This window comes from Varroa destructor, unplaced genomic scaffold (genome assembly GCF_002443255.2).
Source record: "Varroa destructor unplaced genomic scaffold, Vdes_3.0 BEIS01000004.1, whole genome shotgun sequence".
Taxonomy (NCBI): Eukaryota; Metazoa; Arthropoda; class Arachnida; order Mesostigmata; family Varroidae; genus Varroa; species Varroa destructor.
In genome coordinates this window covers 36,558,099-36,581,856 of record NW_019211457.1, presented here as the reverse complement: position 1 = coordinate 36,581,856, position 23,758 = coordinate 36,558,099, and the positions used below count along the sequence as shown (strand labels likewise).

Genomic DNA, 23,758 nt, shown 5'->3' with positions numbered 1-23,758 from the left:
ATATATAGGGAGTTATAATGGGGTTGGGAATATGTGGGTACGCTAATTTATCGGTAACTGCATTCTTTTCTGTTCAGTCGTAACCCCACACTAATAAGGTAATAATTAACTGTTTCGACACACCCTAAGGCTTCCACTGCATATAAGATCAGAATTTAGCTTAATCGTGGGGCCTTATCGCATAGGGAAACCTTGACACTACGATGGGACCAAACCGGGGCAACTAGACCACTGTGCATACGATATGTTGCATGCAAAGATGCAACGAAGGGATAAATTCAGATATTCACGCTTTTCTTCTCTGGTCTCCTTTATATCCTATCCTATAGTTCAACTGTTCAGCGGCGCGCGGGCATTGACAGCATTCGCCCAAAGGGAACAACGCAATTTTTTAGACCCAGCCTGAATTTGTAGCTAACCAAACAAAGCTTAATAAATTTACTTGTCGCTGCCTTATGAACTTCTTGAATGTGTCTTTGCGCGAAGGATTACGAATTTCGGTTAGGTAGAAGTACCTAAACGCGACGGAATCACATAAAATACGCGAAGTGTTCCGTTGCAGTTGAACGGTGTAATAGTAGGCCATCAACGTTCCTGGTTGATATGGAACCTGGTCTGATATGAGGACGTATAAGGTTAGATCTCAGAGCATTGAGATACGCCCAAAAGCGGAGGTTCTTCACCAGATGGCACGCGTGTATCATTTCAGCGCACTGCACCCCCCTATCCTCCTTGCATGCTCTGTGGCCAATTAACTCACAGAGTTGAAGGCTCCGTTCAGCGGAAAACGTAGTCAAGGCTCAGCCATGCGTGCCGAACTCACGGCTAAAGAGACCATAGTCGTTTCGAAACAGGCAACTCGCGTTCCGCTACAAAGATATCTTCGTTTGTTTCGCTCGAAGCGCCATCACTGTTCTCAGTAGTGTTCGTTGGCCCCTGTGGTGACGCAGCACTACAATGATTCGGAGTTTATATGAGCGCCGTGTTCAGACGGGTATCGCATGTTTAAACTTGGAATATTAAGGATAAACACTACCTTATAGATAACGGTTGTGCCGTATCTTGCAGCGTTGTTCGATAATACTAATGATGGTCTATTTTGATAGTGTAAAAGCTTTGTGGTTGCTGGTTTCTATAGTATATGGATTAGGACGTGTGTGAACAAATCTTACTGGAAGCTATTTGTTGGCCATAGGCCCTTTGTCAACATTATCTTCGAATCACGAAGAACTGCAGAGTGCATACTATTGTTCCACAATGAGCTCTCTTTGGTCTCGTGAGTAGGAGCATCTAATCAAAAGCTGCGATTTTATTATATCTCCTGATATTGGCGGGCGTCGATGTATTCTTCATCTGTACATCACAATAACTCGTATGCGTCTAGCAGTAAAGTACCTCAGAGAGCGTAGTCAATTGGAGAAGATGCGTCCTCGAGAAGAAATGACGTCTCATCGTATGCGCTCGATACAGCCTACTAGTTAGTTCCTTTATTTGGTGTTGATTAGATTTTATGAAACTAATTATAAAATCAACGTAGCCATAGTTATTTAATTAGAAACTAGAACGAAATCGTATTAAATAGATATTATAAAAGCTGTTTGGGACAAATTTGAACGGTAACACAACGGCCCAATTGGTGTCTTCTAAAGCAAAGTAATCGATACTATTCCTTCGTAAATCTATAACTACCGTAGAACGGTTCGTTCAAGCTAAGAAAGATCCATTCATCGGTCATCGTAGAAAAAGCTATAACATGATATGTAATAGAGCAGGCTAGGTGCGCCTATGTTTTTTCAGAAATATATTACAAAAGCGTAGAAATATATACATATATATGTATAAAAGATGTCTTCGCCTTAGGGCATAGTGTTTGAATGAGAAGGTTGCAACAGTAGAACAGTACTAGCACGACCCGTCTGATTACAGTAAGGGCAAAATAGAGACGGTTAAGTTCGATGACGGAAAAAACACGATAGAACTCAATGCATAAAGCTGAAGGCAAATGAAATTAACATTCGATCACCGGGTTGTGTGAAAAGTCTCCGCTGCAGCCGATAGATGGCGCTAGTGTCAGACCGGCCAATCGTATATCACTGATATTTCTCAAGATGTCTGTTTTGATTGTTGGGCGTTTACATTTGTTTTGCTAGGTTGTTACCACTAAAAGCGTTGGTTCAGTGCATCTAGTCATGGAGACTGAAAAAATGCATATCGTACAACGCCTTTTTCGTGTTGAAAAAAGGCTGCCGACACAAAAAGAATTTTTCGAAGTCCACGGCTGGCGCTACCACTTGCCAGTTTTAGTTTAATTGCTTCCAGACGACAAATGACGCTTCAGATGCCCTGAAGAAGCAAACGACGACGATGAACTGCAGGCATTCTGCATTAAGCGAAGTTCAGCGCGATCGATCCAAGAACTCTCCACACAGCTAGGAGTGATTTAGACGACTGATCCATTGTTGACTTGCACTGAAAAAGATCGAAAAATAAAGAAGAAATCCCCATGAACTTAATAATAATGATTAAGAAATGTTTGACAATATGCTTTGGGTTGCTTACACAACAGAAATGAATTACATTTCTATACAGGATCGTAAGCAACAATGAAAGATTGGTCTTTTATGATGTATCTAAATTCCCTCCCAATTCGACGTCACGGAGAGATATTCATGATTAAATGCTGAAGTTCTCCACCTGATGGGATGACAAGACAGCGTTGTACTGATGAGGCACTCAAACCTCAGGAGAAGCTACAGGAACTCATTACACAAATCAATCGTGTCAGCTACGAAATTGACAGAAAAAGGCCTTGGACTGAGTTTCGACGACGCGAAGTAACATCGCTGCATGACAACGCTGTACCGCATGCTTCTTTGAGGACCCAACTAGCGCTAACGGACCTCCAATGAAAAGCTCAGCCACACCCGACGTACGGCTTGGACAACGCTCCATTTGAATATCGCTTGTTTTGGTCAATCCCTTCAAAGGGACTGACAAACACTTCAGAACAGAGATTGAAGTCCGACAAACGGATTGTTTTCGAGGACCAAGTCTTTTTACTTTGCGGGATAAATCGGTTGCCAGAAAGATGGGCGAGTCGTAGGAAGCGAAGGACACCACTCGTACTAAAATGTGTTCACTTGCACTTACTATAAGCTAATGGCTAAAAGACAACGGAAACTTTTTACTTAACCTAATAATGTCATTACGTTTTTAGATCTTGGCGTGAAGAGCTGACACGCGTTTTCGAACGTCTTTCGGTACCCTGCTAAGGGCCGCCAGTTTTTATTCGACCCAGTGGTAGGCACGTAAATCGAAGGCACGGCACATCCCTCTTTCAACCTCGCTTCTGAACTCACGCACCTGCTTCACCAATCGTAGTTTTAACTCCCGCCTCCATTCACTAGTTAGAACTAATAGTGTACGGCACTAACGGAAATGGTTCCTATCTGCACATAGCCTCTCACTTTAGCCGACCGTTGACTCGTTGTAAGGTATTCAAATAGCTTTCGTTTGAGCTCAAAAATCAAATCACTCGAATCTCCTCTATTTAAACGGTTATTACCTATATATATATATATATATATATATATATATACCTCGTTCAGCCAACGCTAGCCTGAACGTCACGTGCAGGTCTGCACAATCAAAAAATCTTTTTTTTAAAAAATGACACTCGAGTTGTCATACGAATGCACAATGCTTTCTGTGCTCGATTTTTTTGAGAGTACCGTTCGAAAATATCATATTAAGTTTACAACAGCTGGTAACGTCTTTCTTGTACTATGCATTTCGTCAAGGTCATTTTTTTGCACGCTCGTCATGGCAGCTTGTGGCAGTGTTGAGCATCCGACGCGCGCGGAACTTTCTGAGCCGATACAGAAGCAGTTTGATGACAAGAAACCTATAACAATTTTGAAAATAAACGTGAAATTCGGCGTACGAAGTGTTTGTAGCATCATTCAGCCCCTTAAAGATAAGCCTTACGTTTCCTTCAACATCGTCCTCAGTTCATTTTCTGAGTATTGTTAATAGCAAACATATGTTGCGCTAATCAGCTGTAATAATTACCGATACAACTGAGGCAATGGAAAATCACTGCACTGATATAATTAGCCTAGACGTTGTTCTTTTGCCGTGAGCTGAATTGAGGGGCAATATTGAGGAGTCTTAGCAAATTAGCGCTGCCTCCTATGGTTTTTGTATAGATAGCATTTTGTCCTGAACAGTTCAATGTACTCAACGAATATAGAGCATAATGCATACATTAAGAGTAATCTATACAGATGACACTTTTTGAGCGCATTTAGGTTTATTTCTTTCATCGTAGACGACGACTAGTACGTATGAGTTCTCTATAGGGAGGTTCTCACGATCGACGCGAATCCTGTGTAGGCCCGTAACGGTTTCGAATGCTTGCTTCCTATCCTAACAACGCTGCTAGATTGATAGCACTGAAAAAAAACTGTGGAAGGGATATTGGCCTAAAAAATATTAAAGTGGCGAGCACCCAGTAGCGACGGGAGTAAGGGTAGGAAATACATTTACCGCTAATCAATATCGGCAGTGTAGGCCACGATTCAACGCTCCTAGCCGCAACTGGGCCTCCAAGCTAATGGGCTCGACATACAAGAGATCAGCGCTATGCCGCCACTGAGTATGTCCTTGTGATGAGCTGCTCCATGAGGCACAGAAGCCTGCACTCCGGGCCTAAATTTTAAGAACAGATTGCCCCCACACTAGTCGATAAAACAGCGTAGCCGAATAGTATTAACAAAAAGGGAGTAAAAGGTAGTGGGAGCCCAGCTATACCGAAAGCTCGCCTCCAGTGAGGATTTGAAAACAACTTTAACGCTTTCGGTTGCTGACGGCATTTTCACGACTATAGACGGACCGCTTTTCACAGCACTTCCATTAATACTAAGGCGATCAGCTGGAACAAAATAGTCGTCTCATCTTGTTCTAGTAATTCATATTCTACCCTCGTCTGTACGTGCTACATCGTATGTTCGCGTTATTAAAACAAATAAAATATGCATTTCGTCCTAGCCTAATGGTACGCACCAGATCACGCATATATTTATCGATGATTTGATGCACAATGAGTAGGAGGCTACATAAGCAATACTGTGGTATTTAAACTGCATCACATGAAACATCAATGACCGGCTTAGGTATATATGGAAATGGGACCCTGTCGTTGTCCTAAAGTGACATAGGTCGATGTAGCTAGCATAGCAGTGAGAATGTTGCTATTGCTATCAAAACGGGGCAACGACGGGATGCCACTGTTTGCCAGGCTAACTTAGAACCCTGGAGAGTTTATCGTTTGCGTGCAATTACCATATAATGTAGGAGCATTACAGTAGGTGAGAATAGTTTTCTGCGGTTCTATTATACAACAATATTTTTTCTAATAGCCTAAGCGCAATGTCGTTAGCTAGAATGTGACCATCCTCATGTCTGCTTTTGCTGTCCGGCTATTGTCAGAGTATTACGGAGACATCGTGATTTCTATTCTTTTTTTTTATACACTAAGCATGGACCATGGCGTAATTTTCGATCAAACCGACCGTGAATTGGATGGCATTGTATTGTAACGGATCTATCGTATTGAATTTAACTCCTTTACGGCAGTTGATATGGCTGAATTTCTTCTATTAGGTGTGTGGCAACGGCGCGATCTGTGTCAGGCCAATCGTTGCCCTGACCTCTGTGCATCACAGAAGTATGCGAAAGATACAAATCTCTTATAGAAGAGTTTGCGACTGTTCAGCGGAAACAGCCCATCAAAGATCTAGTCACTGCACGCGCTGTTTCACAACGAGGCATTGGGAAATGCCAACAATGGTCAAACTTGCCGAATAGATGATGTGACAACATTTCATCTTGAATTTATTCAACCCCTGTTAGTAAATGACTGGTAAAGTGTTCGTCTGCTAACGCACATAGGTAAACTTTCGCTCGTTTTATGAAGTCTACTAGTAGTGGGCACAATAAAGTCCACCAAAGAAAATCCCTAACCTTGTTTATTTGTTGTACGTTCGGCGCGCGACGCGCACTCTGCAGATTGCAACCATTGGTGTTGTTACTACGTAAAATAGTGCAGCTTGGATTCGGTGCTTGCTGTCGTCAGATCGGCCATATCGAAATTATGCGTATTGGAAATATCGTTTTCACTCGCATGCAAAAACAACGCGCTCCTAGGGCTCCCCGCCAGCCCTAGGACTGAAGGACCCCCTGATACCACCAGGTCTCGCAACGGTCGTTGCTGACAGTACGGACTCTGGGGCAATTGAGAGTGTGTATAAGCCTATGTGTGCGTCACTGCCGCACCGCGTTAGCCTCGGCTGCTCATCAGAGGCCGACAAAAGCTATTAATAAAAAAAAGTTTTTTCCCACCGGGAAAAAGGTACGGGGGAGAAAGAGCGTGACGTGGGCTAGAAGAGAACTGCAGAAGCACGTCCCTACGCCTATGTATCGAAGCAGGTAGCATAGCGTGAATTGCGCCGACGTGAACGACCCGAAGTTGGGGTTCTCGTGTTCGACGCCGATGGCGCATGAGAGAGCGTAGTGTGTGTGTGTGTAGCGGGGCTTGCACTGGAAGGCTGTATCATCGAAAGTATCGTGAATATGAACAGCTAGCGAGCGGCGAGATCGACGGAAAGGTGACAATACCTTTACCTACACAGTCAAATGCAGACTTTGGCTTGTGATCGTGTCATATTGTTGTGTTTATACATGTTGGCGGTAACAAAGCAAACACAATGGCAGCAGGAGATAATAGAAAAACTTCGTACGCTGGCCGCAGAGAGCACGCTGACAACAGAACCGGTTAGAGCATTTTGACCGTGTTGCCAATGGTCACCACTTTACGTTGTATGGCGCCGTGATCGTAAAAGAATGGGTTGGTGATTCGACATTACGACTGTCGAGCCACTGCTGTCGCTGCAGTGATAACTCTCGGCACGGATAATGGACGGTGAGCGCTGCACGACCGCGGACGGGGGTATTTTGGCTACTGTTGGCAATATCTCTTTATCGTTTGCGTGACTGTACCGAAGTCTGACTAGTCGCCATGTAGTAACTCATATATGGAACGGTTCGCTGATCTCAAAAAGAAGGCGTCCACGATGATGAATTTGCTTCGCCGCTAGAGTATTCCCGTCATCTAGTGCAGTTCAATGGCGACGGCCTGTGCAGTCAAAATCATGTATTAGTGTTTGCCGAATCAGGTCCTCCTCGAATGAGGTTTTAGAACGTAGCCAAGGCACGCGACACGAAGGCTGTCCGCTAATGTCGATGATCGTCAACGTTAGAAATGAAGTAAAGTTTAATTCTGACGTAGTTGTCGGGAAGTTCACGCATAATGCCATTAATATTGGGTCGAAGACACGCCTTCGACATTCAAATTGGTTATTGAGGGCGAGCATTGGCCATGCACAACGATTTGCAGCTTTGTTGGTGGTGTTTTCGATCACCACTCGAACGTTTATCACAGGTTACAGCTATAGCAGTAGATTATCGTGTTCTGCGAAGATAGAGTCTGATACGTTACGAAGATGTTTCTACATGAATAAAACGAAGCAAAATAAAACAGAAGACCGATGTCAGAATATTCAGAGTTGTCGGATATGAGTTATAGCACCGAACTAGTTTAACCCCACCTTTCGCTTTCGACACTGTATTCTTGCTATTAATATGTATTTACGTATCTCTGTATTTATCTGTATTTACGTTTATCTCAAATCGTTAAACTTCGATTGTTGTCGACGTAAGCTTGTACGTATAAGCAGGAACGATGAACTGGATCCGATAGGTGATGCGTGCGTTTGGTCGCTATTGGCCAGAGTTGATAGTATATATACGCTGTTATCCACCAGCTTCGTCGCTCAACAATGGAGAAGTGTCCCAATCAGTGGCGTAGTTCCCTTCATCAGTTCGCTTCTGACGGTTGTTTGAGTGAGACAGCTTTTTTCATCGCAAAACTCGATCCATTTAGAGCCTCATCATTCCTCTCTCTCTCTCTCTCTCTCTCTCTCTCTCTCTCTCTCTCTCTCTCTCTCTCTCTCTGTATGTACGTGGAAATATTTTTTCATAGAGAATAGATACAGTGGGAATTGGGTGCACCAGTTAAAATTTTATTATCTGTTTAGGTTAATAATTCAGACGTTTTTTTTATCTACTGTTTCAAGAAAAAATTTTAGGCGATAAAACTATAGCATGAGAGATATATGTTTGGCTACTTTCGAAAAATATCGATTAACCGGAAACCGGGGAAGTGTTTGTTTTTTTTGCTTAAATAACTGACTACCATGATCTCTACGCTGAAAAAATCCTAGTATCTTGAAGCTGATCTTAACTGAGGATGACCTGACTAAAAAAATCAACAGCGTAGGAAATATTTCTGTTACCTTTATTCTTATAATATATTCATATTGTGCTTGCTTATTTGAAAATCTCGCGTCGTTCCTAAGGGCACATCCGTTTATTATTCTGTATTATCCTGACGTAAATCCTGAGCGATAACAAGTAGAGCTACTTTCTATGCAGCTATTCTCCATTTTCGACTGATCCATACAGTAACAACGAAGTAAATACGGCCTTTCGTAAGGGCGGTTAGCTTTTATAGAGAAATTATGTTAAACGCTTTGCCTTGACCTGGCCGTTCACTAAAGATACATGCAAACTTTACGATTTAGCTTGTCAACGGAGTTTTGACAATATCAGCTAAGCTCTGGGCTGAGACCCATTTAAGTCCAGTGTGGCTGACTAGTTTTAAACCAGGAAGCATGGGCTGAGCGTTAATAGAACAGCTCCACTTTATAGTCTAATATCAAAGAGCAATTGCATTCAAACCGGTTGACGCACTTTCCCGACTAAGCGGAAACCGCATAGAGAACAAAGGTCTGGAACTCATTATTACCGAGGCCATTGACACAAATCCTTTAAAGAAAGTTTGAAAAGTTGTTGCTGCTAAAAGTCTTAGCCAAGATATGGAAACACAACATCATATATAAGCGTAGACCTTTTTTTTCTAGTTTTCTGAACAAAGTATATATTTGCTTATGCAGACATAACGAATATGAGTATCAAGTGTTAGTTGCTTGAAAAATATATGTCTAAACCGTCGTTTAGATTTAAGGGAGGCTCTAACGTAGCACCTATAGGGTGTATTGCGCTGTTCTCAGCTATTCGTGTTGAGTATGCCTGGTTAACGTACGAACTCCATATGAAAAAACGCGTCCGCGTGCATGTCTGTTCATAGAAAGAGTTGATTTTGTTTCGCCCCACTGCCGCGCCGGGGCTTAATTGAAGGGAGCCATCGGGTTTCGGAAAGCTTTATTTCATATTATAAAGGCGTTATTTACTTTTTTCTAGCATCCTCTCGAGAAAAAGGTTTCAGGGACCCGTGGCGTGCATAAAGTTCTGTGCTAATAATGCCCCTAATAGAACACGGTTATGCTACGAGCTACGCCTTCTACTTTCTTTTTTATAATGCGCATATCCTTCACGACCGATTATAGATAATGGCAACACCATGATAAACTATTGATTAAGTAGTGAGTTAAAAAGAGTTCCTAGTACACCAAGGTCGATCAAACGCGGCGCATTGCCAATCTCATGCCAAAAAATTGACATTATAGGTAAAAATAGAGTCTTAGAGTATACTTTTAAATACCTTTGCATTTATTGCAGCTGCTTTTAGCTGTGGTCCTGGTTTGATTGATTATTTTGAAGTGGTAAACAGAAGGTTGTTTAGCGGGCTGAATTTAGAGCCTGGTTAAGGCTCGGACCAGTGTGTGTTGGCTTGGAGTCGACTGTTCAAGTTTTTAAGGCCTGTGTTGCCCAATTGCAGAGTTCAGTCCAACAAAAGACCCGCTCCCGTTGCCCCTACTTGAGAAGAATGGTATATGGGCTTGTATTTGGCAGGGCAGCACTCAAAAGTTGTTAGCCCATTGGTGTCATGCCTGCCGTATAAAATGTCTACAGCATCGTTCCCACCCTCTTCACCGTCCACCACGTCGTTCTACATAATTATATATACATGTACGAATTACATGGCAGCTCCTAACGCGCGGCAGTGTTGCTATGAGGATAACGAACTTGCTCGTGCCCAGTGCTTGTTAAGCTGGATATTTTATCATATCTGACGGTTTCATATCATGTCATCATATCATCATTTACAACAATAGTCATCATTTAAGCAAACAAATATTTCAATTATAGTGCGGCCAAATCTGAGTCTCAGACATCAGGGCATATTTTGGGAATACTGCCAGCGTGGGCGGGATTTAGTGAAAATACTTCGTCGATCACCTCTGTACTGCCTACTGAGCCATCATTGCCTTTTTTTCTTCCGCAGCTAGGGCTACCGCTCGATTGTCCCCTTAAAAAAAAAAAAAAGAGAAAACGTTGCTGTAAATAATACCCGTTTATATACAGGCCCTGTTTCAGGACCTTAGATAATTTTATTAACGAACGCGAGCATCACAAGGAAAGGCTTTCTGAACCGCTAGTCTGCTACAGTTACTCAATTTCGGTTTCCCAAATTCTTTAATCGAATAGTTTAGCAAAAATCACGAAACATCCTCAGCGCGGCGGATTTTGTTTTGAAGTAATCGCGATGCTTTCACTTACCGCCATTTTCAGGAAAAACGCAGCGCCATTACAATAAATTCCTTATAGATTCGGTACTTTCTTACTATAGTAGGAGATACTTTGTTTCGTAGGATTCTAAAAGTACTGAGCATCCACCTAGTTACATTCGTTCAACAAAAATAACATTCTTGGCAATGTGGTTTCAGACCGGGGGAAAAGTAGCAGATACGCAATGATCGAGGTACGACATTTTCTGGTAAGGGCCACCAAAGAGGGTAAACTTGTAGCAACACATTGTGTAAATCGAAAAAAGAGAGCTTCTGATCAACAAAGGTTAACCATCGAAGTGATGATGCTTAGCTTCAGTGACGGAACTCACTCATAGTTCAGTATAATTTTTTTTTCACACAAATAAAACAAAGAGGAAAAGTACTTCAAGTAAAACAATGAGGACCGTATTGGATCCGATCCTGTTTAATGTAAATTAATTTTGATTTTTGAAAATATACGCATGTGCTTCCACATGGAATATGGTATTGTTCTTTATAGAGTGAGCTTCCACTTTTTTACCATGAAGTTTATATTAGCACAAACATAATTTAAAAAACATTTTCGACTAAAGACATTTGACAAACCTGTAGATAGAGAAAATTACACCTAATTTCTATGGAATATACGCGTACGATCCAAGGTGTTAAAAAACTGTTTCACAAGCTTCACCATAACATATCCTACAAGACGTTCGATTAAGGAAGACTAAGCTAACCATCAAAAAGGTATCGATCCTTCAACATACAGAAAATTTAATACACTTGGAAACACAATAATCGCGAATAAAAAAGAGACGTTCACTGAAAGCTAAAGACTTTGGTTTTTGTACAGTCCCATATGCGTATTTCTTACCCTATTCAGACACAGCCTTTCTGGACGGCAATATCTATCTACATATATATATATAATCTATATAATATATCCAGTTAAACTCGCCTCTCACATAGTATAGATATATATCCGTCTAGAAAAATACAAGTCCATAGTGTTTCTACCAGAAAAGCCAATAAACAACTTTTTTGTGGTCGGTGCTTCTGATACCTCGACTCAAAGACTCCCTGGTTGTTCTAAACTAGTCCCATAAGAAACGTGATGTTAATAACAATAAACAAGCATCGTCATCGACGAAATTTTATTTCAATATGTTTAGTTGTAGTTGAATTTCAATAGTCCATTTGTTAGTATGTGAACTCTTGTATGTAGGAGCGGCAATCCATCAAGCATTGTTTGCAATCTAATCCCTCATAAAATGATTTGCAATTTGAAATAGTATAAATAAATTTTCCGTGTGAAACTACTTTTACCAGTTTGTTATTACGACACGGCGTATGTAGCGCTAGCTGTCCGGCTTTTTATCATGGTCAGGACTAAGCAGGCCACATGTGAATAAAACAGAGATTACACGACAGTGTGTCCCCTAACCCCAGTAGCATAGGCTAAGCGAGTTTACCTATCGGATGACCTTGCGCCCTACTGGACTGCATGAGCTTCCGCCCATCGCGCAGACTTCTCCGACAGTGCAGTGTCACTATGGAAGGCCCACGTACGTAGCCGGCATGAGAGACAACTAGCTAGTGATATATCTGTATGTGCTATACCATCGCATGGCCTTCGCCATTGTTGACTGACTAGTTTTTATTCCTTAGGGCAAAGCGCAGATAGCACTCTGCGCATGCACAATACACGTTCCAGTGCTCCACGTACCATTGCAGTAATGCTGCGTCGTCTTCAGTCGTTCGCTTAGATAGGGTGCCTTTCACAGCATGCAGCCGGGAACGAATTTGCGTTAAGTCAAAGTCTTTAGCAATCGTCATAGCTTGCTCGCAGTCCTATCGACGATACTTTTTTGTGTTATTTCGTTTGTTTAATAGACTCTTTGTTGGGCATTAGCCAAACTTCATGAGCTAATAAGACTTCTGCTTTGAAGAGTTTAAACATCATCTGTGAGCTGTTTATAAAGCCTACAGGACTAGCGCTCTTCTTCCTTAAAGAAGAATTGCCCCACACTGGCCCCAGCCATGGATTCCAGCGTATCGTTTGTGACATGTCCTGAAGGTGCCCGCGTTAGAACCCAGTTCGGTATATTCTTTGACTTAAAAATAGCTTTATGATATAGTAGTTTGTTCCAAGTCTCTTTACAATCCTGCTGTATCCTATATTATAAACATTATAATAAATACATACATATTCTGTACAACATGTTTGAAGGTGGCAATGCCAGTACTGACTAATAGAATTCGATAGCAATCCGTGTTCTACACGGCGCTATGAACTTGGTGCACTTACGTTTTGCATAACGAGGATATAATAGGCTGTATTTATTTTTCGAAAAATTGCAACTATTTTCTATTGAAAAAAAGTTAGAAAAATTTTTACACAGTTTGAATGCTAATTATTTTAGCCTTTACTTACACGCACACCAACATTTAAGTTGTAAGTAATAGCTATACACCTAGTGTGTAATTTATTTTTTTATCCTTCTAACAATAACCTATTGATTCACAAGTTTTACCAAATATTTTGTCTGGTACTCCGATGCACTCTTTTTTAACTACGACTTTTAGATCCTCCATTTTTGCCAGTTTTGTAACATGAAATATGCTTACAAAGAAGTCTATTAGCAGTAGGCCTGGGAAACTGGCAAAGTATTCTATGGCACAAGTTTTTCTCAAGATACACTTTTTTGTCGCGGGCAGGTGCTTGGTCTCATTAAAAATAAAACCTGCCTTCTTCATTAAGATTCTGCGGAATGCGCGTGAAAAGAAATTTCACAGCAGCCTCAAGTAATTGATATCATTCATTATAAAAACCTCTCTGATCAATCTTCAGCTTGATTTGTCAAGCCGTACCGTAACTGTTAACAAATTCATGTTGTTCTCGCGTACACCCCAACGGTGACACCTTCGAGGCATTATTTACAGGATTATTTTCTTTCGCCCTGGTTATCTTATGCCTTTAATGATATGCTCCATTGTTGGAGTATAACGTCTCAAAATATGCCAACCTTATGACTTGATTGCCTTACAGGTTTTCATGAGTGTTCGCTATAGTTCTTTAGCGCTTTTTCTAGAAGCTTGTTGATGTTTTTGATCTTCCGGAACGTCGTATATAAACTTATTATTTTATCCAGAGACAAATTCTTTGCAATATTGTCTTTCTATTTCTGTTACATTTTTGCACTTCCTGTAGCGTTTGAATTTTTTTTTTTATCGATTTCGATATATATGTATATATATCGAAAGAACAAAAGCAGAATGGGCTCGAGCGATGGGGATGGATGCATTGCGATGGACCGAGTTTACGAAAAATGGTCGGCCATCGTCTCGAGGCAGAGCGTCGTTGTCGGCAGCATATCACTGAATGAGACGTACGGGAGCGCGACTTGCAAAGACGAAAACTGCGGAGGTGAGCGACACTCACGCTGAGACAGACCACTGTTTCCCTTCAGACACGACCTAGCAAGCGCGCATTAGATACGCATCGAAACATTCATTAAGACACAGAGACCTCTTCCCGCATACGTGCATAAACTGCGTGGATGTATGGGCAAAGCAGTGTCTACGATAGCCTTGCTTAACGTAGCGCTGTTTGTAGGACCAGTAGCAAATACAGATGATGACATAGCCGTAATGAAGTTGCCCTTCGCGGATCCCATCAGCCATCGCACCCTTCTGCCGCTGTCCTGTCTAACCTCACCCCAAACTCCATAATGACTGCGCTTGTGTATGGTAGGTAACTCAATATTTGCCATCGTCAAAAACACTGAACGACACCTAATCACGCCAAGGTTTTATTAGATGTGTCGATCTAATCGTAGACAGCCTATCACCTAACATAGTTAGCACGTTATAGCTTTCCACAGGTTTAATCAAAGTAGCAGTGAACAATGACTGATGTATTTACTCACAATAGTAACGCAAGTTGAAAAAGTATTGCCAAATCAGCAATAGGACACCTTTGCTCCCTTTAATGATCCCTGTTTACGAGTCTGACGTTAAACTTATTGTATGTAGCCGGTATGGTTCACTGGGAGTTTACGTTTTCGTGCATGTCTGCTTTTTGAAGGATCCCTTATCCATGCATGTTACGAATCGAAGGCATTTACTTTTCGATATTCCAAAAGTTAACGAAGCCACCGTGTTCTGAATTGGCATAGACCGAAAGTTCCATTGGCCCCACATAAAGGGTATCTACGTACAATACGAAAAAATTTGTATGCTATATTCTGCTATTTTACCTGAAGTCAACAGCAATTCGTTTGACACCGATGCAGATAGTGAATATTCTTTCTGACAGACATCTCGTCAAATTTATTGAACATATGTCGAGCAGATGGTGTTTTCAACCTTGCAGAATTCAATGACAAACATTTTATAACGGTTCGAAGCGCAAATATGCCGTCTCCTGTTTTTGTCCGCGATCTGCTTGCGCGATCCCCCTCGTTACCGGTTGTTTGTTCTTGGCTTGGCGCTTGCGTGACACGCAGTTGCTTTTTAAAGTTTTTTTTTTTTTTTTTTTATCATATGAATATCTGCTCATCCAACTTAAGTATAAACAAGCGACGAATTCCCTGAACGGAAGGCGTCTGCCTGCGTGGAGGAACAGGAAGTTGAATATGAGTCAGTCGACGATCGGAATGGATCATGGTTGTTCAAAATAGATGTAGACAGTTCGGTGGAGAAAGCCCAACGTTTGTCGAATAGTTACTTCAGGATCCAAGATAAGCGGTACGCACTTGCGGACGGTTACCAATATTTTATTAACGTTTACCGCCTCTTAGCTTCGTTAGGACAAATCGAACATTATATACGAACAGGAATTGTTGACGATTCCTTCGACCTTTCTATATGGTGCATACATAAGTTAAATTTTGATGTATTATGCCCGTACAAAAAGGATACAATATCGTTGTTTCTCTATGACCGAACCAGCGCCGCATTATCAGTGGTTCAGATTAGTAGCTACGCCAATCCGAAAACCCTGAAAGCTACTCGGCTGTAATGGTTATAGATCACAATTATATATAAGGTGAGACCGATACTTTGGAATTGCTGCTTACCAGTGATTGGCAAATCCGTATATCGCTTTTTATAGAACGAATCGACATCGGTCCTCGTATGCTTAGGTCTTCGCTACACAACTGCCATACGGTCTTCGGTGGACTGGAAAGAGCAACAGCGTATAGCACATAAACACGCATATAATAATAATAACAATAATCATAAATTTTTACAAACACGAATCATAACTTAACTAGTTAATATTTTGTGCAGTTAGCATCAGCTTCTCAGCTCTCTAACTATTGCTCATCTTGGCAAATAGTCAATTCTGCCGTCTTCACGAGTCGCACGTGGCTACATAAAGTATTCATCTCTTTAGTTCTTCGTGGTTGAGGATTGTTTGCCGATCTATATTGACAGCAGATTGCCAACGATTGATTGTAATTGTTTTATGATTATGCGTCCCCTCTACAAAGTTCTTGATTAAATGAAAATCATTCGATATCGCTATTTAATAAAGGTAATGTGCCCTTTCTAGGACACATGTGATTACCTCTAATGGTGCACATCTCCTCAAACAGTGGGTAATCTCCGCGCGGGGGCGTTCTGCCGCCAGCTGGCAGCGTTTTAAATGCTAGCGCTGCCATCGCTAAGACGGCGGCCGGCTGAGGATGGAACGATGTTCCAGTGTTTATGCTGCCGATAATACGACTTGCGAAAATTCGAAATAGTGCGGTTTACATGCAACCGATGGCAGTGTGATACGGCAAAAGCTATTTCGCTCGTTAACTGCCGTACTGCATCGGGCCGTTCCTTCTTTGAGACTCAAATCATTCTGTGCAACACCAGCCGTGGCATCATATATATTTTTCGTCGAGTTTTAATCAATTTGCCAGTAATGCTCAGATTAATAGAAAATGTTTCGGGCTGATCTAAAATAGGTGTTCATCTTTATACTGTAAGATTAGATTGTTTGTGTATCTCTAAAAGAAGACAAAACTGCTTACGATCAATGTTACGACGGTATTTCGTGGCAGTAATTCACTTTGAAATCTAGTACATCTTAGTTTTTGGATGTGGCATAACCTAAAAAAAAAATGGTATAGATAAAGACCCCTTAAATCGACGTTATTTTGCATCTTCCTTAGGGGGCAGCTTCAGTACTTCATAACAAGCACTTAAACTGCTTGAATTCTTCCTAGAATTGGGTAAGGCCAACAACTGACCTCGGGTGCCTTGTACAATAGTTTTCTTTTCTGAAATTCCGGATATGAACCCTACAAGCTTCTCCAGATTGCGTCAAACTCTGTGTAGGAATAATGTTGTATCCCAATTTGCCGGCTTGATGGCTGCGGTATAGCAACCGAGTTTGCTCCTTGCTTTCGTCCGATTTGTCGAGGTCATGATGACCTCGAACGGACGGTAGGGGATTGGGGCTGAGGGACCTTGTATGCAAGACAACGAACTAAAGGGGGCAACGCGTAAGATATGGGGAAAGATGGGGACCATAGTTACATACCACTGCTGCTGTTATTGTCCGACCGCCAAAGCCGGGTGTGAACAAGTAATGGGAGGCTGGACACAGCATGTGGAAGCAGTGTCACTATTTGCATAATGCGCGAATTTCCATGCAAGCGTTCGATCGTTCAGCGTAGCTAAACCGTCAGTTTGGCGCTGATGCAGGAATACGGACGAAGTTCGCTAAACTAAAGTGACCAAATAGCGGTGATGGAGACCTGTCGGTTTACCAGGCACGCGTCGATCTTACCAAATATTACAGGACGGGAGTCCAACGCTAGTTCCCATCCTAATGTCAGAAAAGCCACGTTCCTGACGTCATCATTGTCAAGCTATGCTGAGACCGGGGAAAGCTAGAAGCTGAGAGAAAATAGTTAAACGAGAAATATTTACATGAACTGACCTCGCAAGCTGCGTCCACCGGTACCACAAACTAGTGAAGGACGTTTTGTTGGCCGCGGACGCAGCCGGAACCCGCAACATGTAGCTAGGACTGCGTGCAAGGAAACAGGTAAACACCGAATTATTATGAAAATATCAGGCGCACGATCAGCAGGAGTAGAATGCAGACAAAGACGAAAACTCGAAACTCGACGAGACTTAAACCAGCTATTATTGGTGACTCAACACCTTCATCGGAATTGCATCGATATTGATATCATTCGCGACTGTGAGCTATTTATTATCGACAGCAACCGACTGCTGTCTGAGTTTTGCGGCTACGGTGCGGTTACGACTAGTGCCTGCCTAGTTCTGCTATTACGATGGCTATGCCGTTGCCAATAGCACCGCCATAAGCCAACTTCATATCGTTCAGGCAGTAGTGCGAGTCGAAATAGGCAAGACGAAGCTTGAAGAACCGATTGAGCACATGCGCGCTGCCGGCAGCCAGAAAGTTTGAAGCTGGCGCCGTGAAGGCGAAAAGCTTTGAGCGGAAAACGGAACAGCAATAGAAAGGCATATATTGTCACGTGGGGCGACGTTGTGCATTTGGAGGATAGAAAACGGTTCAAGGAAGTAGCTGATGCGGACATGGAATTCGGATCTGAGCTATTTCTCAAGTGGACTGACTACAGAACTCGATGAGGAAATGTAGGACTCAGAGAAAGAGGGGCAGATGGGATGCAAAGGGAACAACGAATTGCGCCACTACGCGGAGCGTATCTCCTCGAAGACACACTGATTTGGAAAAGAATATTGGTATAGAATGGTGTCGAATATGGTGCTGGCGCTGCCAGTCGGGGTAGTGACGGTACAGATACCGAATCTCCGGGAACTTTTTCTCTTCCGCCGCTTCACGGCGGAAGAGAAAAAGATTAGCGTTGATCGGAGTACAGTAGCAATAGAGGAGGCATTGACGCTTAAGTTGACAGTGTCCTGTGATTACGAATAGCCAATCAATGGCAACAAAGCTAGAATAAAGAAAAGGCCACGCCCTGCCCGTCTGCCAATTCTGCTATTTAAAGAGAAACAGCCGTCTTTGCCAACAAGGAAGAGAAGCAAAGGGGAAGAGAGCACAGAACACCAACAGTACCACCATTATAAGCAGCATCACCAACAACAGCCCAAATCATAGCCATTATTCTTTGATTTTGAGCAGCCGCAATGGAACACCTTTTGCGGACAAAACAAGAAAGCCAGAAAAAGACATGAGAGGGAAAAGGAATTGAAAGATAGAGGGGCTATGTGAATCAAAGCGGGGGGTGAACTGTAGAAGACATGCGGAAATAGCCTTGGCTGGGGCTGAATGAGTATAAGGTTCCCTGCTTGTTCGCCGGGCTTGGTGACTTTTAAGGGAGGATTTTCTGCTGCCGAGTCTTACAAGGAACAATGAGGCCCGGTGACCGAGGGACGACCGACCAAGACAGGCACGGGGAATTTCAGCCTATCTACACTGCCCTGCCTTGCCTATCCAGAAGTGGCGCTTCGAGTGGGCCTTGGCTAGCATCAGGGTAGATGTCAGCAAGGATGAAGCTTGGGTGACGGCATAATCTTTGTTGGCAGTTAGGGCTTCAGCTGAGGTAAAACGGGACCGGGCAAAGTCAAAGTAAGAATGAAATAGCGGCCTGGATGGGTTTCACACGTTGACAGACTGAAAAAGTAATCTTTTCTCGAATGACGAGTTAACCTTCTTCAAAGGTAGAGTTCCGTCTGGTAGTGAGGATGTGTCCAGTGACTCTTAGTGGAACCCAGGACTTGAGAGAAGGACAACCTGTGTTAGGAGGCTAGAAATTGGCAATAGCATTTCAGTCAAGAATAAGGGCTTGAACATAAATTATGCTGTGCTTAATCTAGTATAAGCCAGCTTTGGGTCTTGAACATTCTTCAACACATTTGAAGGAGATAGTTCAAATATGTCAAGGCTTCATACAATGCAAAAATTATATAAAGTTGATCTGACGACATGCATTAAACCATGAAGTTTTATAAAAACGTATCGGTTCAAATAAGCTATTTGCACATGCCTGAGAAAATGTCAAGTATTCGCGGGCAGGATATGACCATGGTGACCCTAGTATTGGATTTGAAATATCAAGTCCTGTACCAATTATCACTTGCCCTTGAATTTTTCCCATCCTTAAAGGGTTATTGGAGTAATCCTACCCAAAGCTATGGACTGATTTTTTCGGCTCTGGGTCTCGAACAAACACAACAGTGAGCACTTTATATGCTATGCGTTAGAAGGGTACTGTACCACAGCCAAATGTTAGAGTCGCTACCACTGTAAGGGAACAACTCGAACGTAATTCTGTCCAGAAATGTCGCGTATGAATCCACCCAAAAAATGTCTTTATCGGTTAAATGAATCACGGACAAGTCACCGTAGGACACTCGCGCTATACGGAAATGCCAATTAATTAAGTCATTTATGAAACAAACTAATAAAAGCATGCTATTATTATTAGATTAATATTTTATTCCAGAATACTTAGTTGGTATTGGTAGTAACTTATGCTATGGAAGATAGTACTTGTGCTAGTAATGAATAGGTATAATGTTGGTGTTTGAAGAAAAAAATGCTGTCTTGAAACTTCGATGGCTTGTTTTTTTTGCAACAATCTAACTTGGCCTCAAGTTACAACCATCAGTGAAACCTATTTACTTAGTACAATGGATGTTTTTCGTGAGACTTTCACTTTGCAATAGATAACTTTCAAAAAGGACTTCGACGTCCCAAAAGATAAGTTTCTTACGTGTAATGAAAACGTCATAGCGGCTAAAATAAAATTGAAATTTATTATTGAAAATCACTCCGCTTATGAGACGACAGATTACAATGCATTTAAATGGAAGATTTAGAGGCAAAATATTATCGAAAAACAAGTTGGGTTAAAAATTATTTCTTAGCGGAAGTTTGAGCTCGACGGTCTTTTTTATGCAGTCAGTATCGTATTTGTCTCGAAGGAAATAGACTAGATATATGCATGCATTGTGTAACAGAATAGCGTGTATAGTAATATGAATGAAATTACTATATTTATATAATATAGTATTAATGAGTATATTTATATATATATAGTACGAAAATACCTGGAAGAAGCTTTTTTTCCGCTTCATTAAGGTGAGATAAATTAACCCATTTTAATGTAATCTTCGCCTTGCGTCATTTGACTGTCGCTTTCTCGTTCCATTCCTTTCACAGTTTTGGCTGCTGTTACTTCAAATAGACTATAGTCATGCTTAAAAGTTATTGTCAATACACAAAAACGACATTTATGCTAAATTTTTGTTGAAACAAACTAAAAGATATGCATATCGTATTTGCGTTTCCTTATCATTGGACTAGAAGGCTTTCGAAATGCATGACACACTACGTAATTTTTCAATTTTTTCAGAATTTCTAAGTTATAGTTACCATTTGCGGTAGTCATAGTAGCCCGCAATGGTTCAGTTATAATAATTTAATCGCGTTGAACTGGAGTGCCACCCATTCTCAGGGAGCAGACCGTAACTTCTCAGCTAATGACGTTTTCATAATGAATCGCACGAGGCTCAGCGAGTTAGTGAGGTGTAGTAACGTATTTAAGCGTTGTTTTAACACCGAGGGAATATTATCTCCCACAAAAGGCGTTATATATTTTCTCACATACCCACGTTTCGACACGAACAACGCACGCAATCGTTTGATAGTATCAATTGGAAGATTAATCACTTTACTGCACGTTGGTGCCATCGAAAAATCGATCGATTCGAATCTATGTATACTTACCTATGGGCTCAAACATTGTTCTTACATGATCCGCTATTTGCCCTCAAATGAGGGCAACTAACAAAGTAAACACAAAATGCAAAGCACTCCTCAAAAAATAGAAAAGATGGCGGCGACGAGATAGAAACAGCGTATTGACGAAAGGACACAGATTGGCCAGCGACGCGATCGGGCAGAGCCGAATAGGAACTTCAAATAAACAGACGTCTTCCTTCATCAAGAAGAAGGAGCAAATAATCGACGATGAAAAATTTTAAAAAAATGTAACAGTCTTCGTTGATAGCGGTTCCCAGAAGCCCTGGAAAAGTCGTCAGAGCAACTGAGCGCCAAGTGGCGCTAGCACAGCCTAGGTACGATTGTACGCGGAAAAATAGCAATAGTAGCAGCAGCAGCAGCAGCAGCAACGTCTACGACATTTTCATCTGAAAAGAAAGTGCATGAAGGAAGCCAAAAGAAGCAAAGGAAAAAAAGGAAGAAAACCGAATTGAAAGGAAGACGTCAAAGTGGAAGAAGGCCAAAAAAACAAGAGACGACAAAGAAATGGAAAACGAAAAATAGATATCAGAAAGGATGAAGAGATAGACTCAAGAACAGTCGCAAATAATGGAGAGGGCATTAGACGGAATCAGGTCAGGGCCGGACGAAGAGTTTGCGTGTGGTGACTGCAAGCGACGAGCCGCAGGCAGAGGTGCAGTGCTTGCAATATAGTAAAACGGCGAGGCAGAAGAAAGAAAATGTCAAGCATGCGCAAGCTATCCGAAATAAATATACAATATATGTAGATATTGGTTGTGATAGTAACTGTTTCGATGCGGATAAGATAGAAAGGGAAAATGAAGGCAAGCTCTTAAAGTAGCTAGATATGCAACTATTTACTGCCGAAGCCGCGCGCTCTTTCATGTCTTAAATGTGGCCGTTAGTCTGACAAACAGGGTCTTAGGGGCAATAGGTCTTCCACATGCGGCGTATTTTACCGAACTTCGGCTTATTCAGAAAGGGTTATATTCGCTAGAACACTATGCATATAAAACCACCTCGAGTAGGCGAGGATTCCGACACAATTGGAGCTGTGATCAACAGAGCGTTACGCCTCTATTCTATTCGGGTCTATTACTGAAAACGATAGAATCGGGTATAATCTAAATGTTTATATATGATTAGTGCGATACATGTAGGATGAAACGGCTGATATTTCGCCAGTTGAAGGTCTTTAGTTGTAATCATATAGCAGAAAAGGTAGACATCTGGAGAAAACGAAATTACCATGGGAAATAATTTTTGCAATTTACAAATCCTTCGCGAGGATGTTGCATATTTCACGATGGTCGAAAATTTACGAGCACATATATTACTACTAGTACAAACGTCTGATCTGAATAATCGATGGGGGGGGGGGGGGCAGGTATTTTTGTCAGGGCTCTATTTGATTATGTAGCAGTTTCATGATCGCCTATTTATCTAGAAACCAATCTATATTACTATATACTTATTGCATAGTTGATGATTGACGTTACTAGCAATTTTTTACGTTGCATTACTTATGTCGGTCTAGATTTCCTTGAAGTGTCCCAGCAAGCTTTAAAATAATGAAAATGGCCACAAATCCTAATAACATGAGAAATTTTACACTAGAAGATCTTGCAGACTAGAGATTGCGAGGTTACAGTTATTAAAAAGCTTCGTAAAGTGTTTCACGGTATAAACCCAGTTGATTTTATGAAAGTCTACAATTATTACAACCGCATCTCGCGTAACCCTTAATCCTCACCATACCGTTTTGTGTGGGAAACTACTTAAAGGAGCAAGGAGTAAGTTAAATAGATAATATTTCCTTGGAGAACGAATGCCCCACATGCACAGCTGCTGCGAGCAGCTTAAAAACGTATTGTCAAATTATGCAATGGCTAGACATTTGTCTCTAGCGTTTATCCTATTCCATACAAAGTGTTGTAGATCGAACGATCTGGTAAAACTTATAGATGAAAGACATCTATATCTATGGTGTTCGAATGTGGGGAAGTGTTTTGGGTCAGACTAACACTATTGTCCATAGTATTAGCAGTTCGACTGTAACGGTTGTGCTAACAGTCTGAATGCTCGAGAGAGCCCATGTGCGTGTAGCAGCAGCCGGTAGCGTGACATCTTTCCCAAGGCTCTTTCAGTTTTTTCAGCACATCTACGACTTTACTGGCTGCACTGCTTCTGTGAGCGAACCATTATCAGAGATCGCTCGAAACAACTTCTTCCCAACTGAAGGCTCAGCTTGCCAGCGCTGTTCTTGTTGCTGCTATTGCCGGTGCATTTGACTTTGCCGCTGCCACGCCCGGATCTAACCCCGGCGGCAATCGTCGCGATCAGGCGCCCCAGAGTGAAGGAA

The 23,758-nt window shown here is 41.8% G+C and overlaps 1 protein-coding gene and 1 long non-coding RNA gene across 7 annotated transcripts in view; one reads left to right on the top strand and one right to left on the bottom strand.

The window, feature by feature from the left end:
- The window catches only part of LOC111248824 (uncharacterized), a 145,405-nt gene that overhangs the window by 43,355 nt on the left and 78,292 nt on the right, over positions 1-23,758 (top strand). The gene's annotated exons all lie outside the window — the stretch shown is intronic.
- Positions 1,457-23,758, bottom strand: part of LOC147756141 (uncharacterized) — a 37,911-nt gene continuing 15,609 nt past the window's right edge. Inside the window, exons 2-3 of one of the 2 annotated variants that reach the window (XR_015327065.1) lie at positions 15,713-15,815; positions 1,457-2,469 (exon numbers count right to left, since the gene is read on the bottom strand). This is a non-coding gene — a long non-coding RNA (uncharacterized LOC147756141). Of the gene's footprint in view, positions 2,470-3,209; positions 3,513-15,712; positions 15,816-23,758 lie in introns of those variants that run through there. The other variant, XR_015327066.1, reaches the window with a different exon arrangement.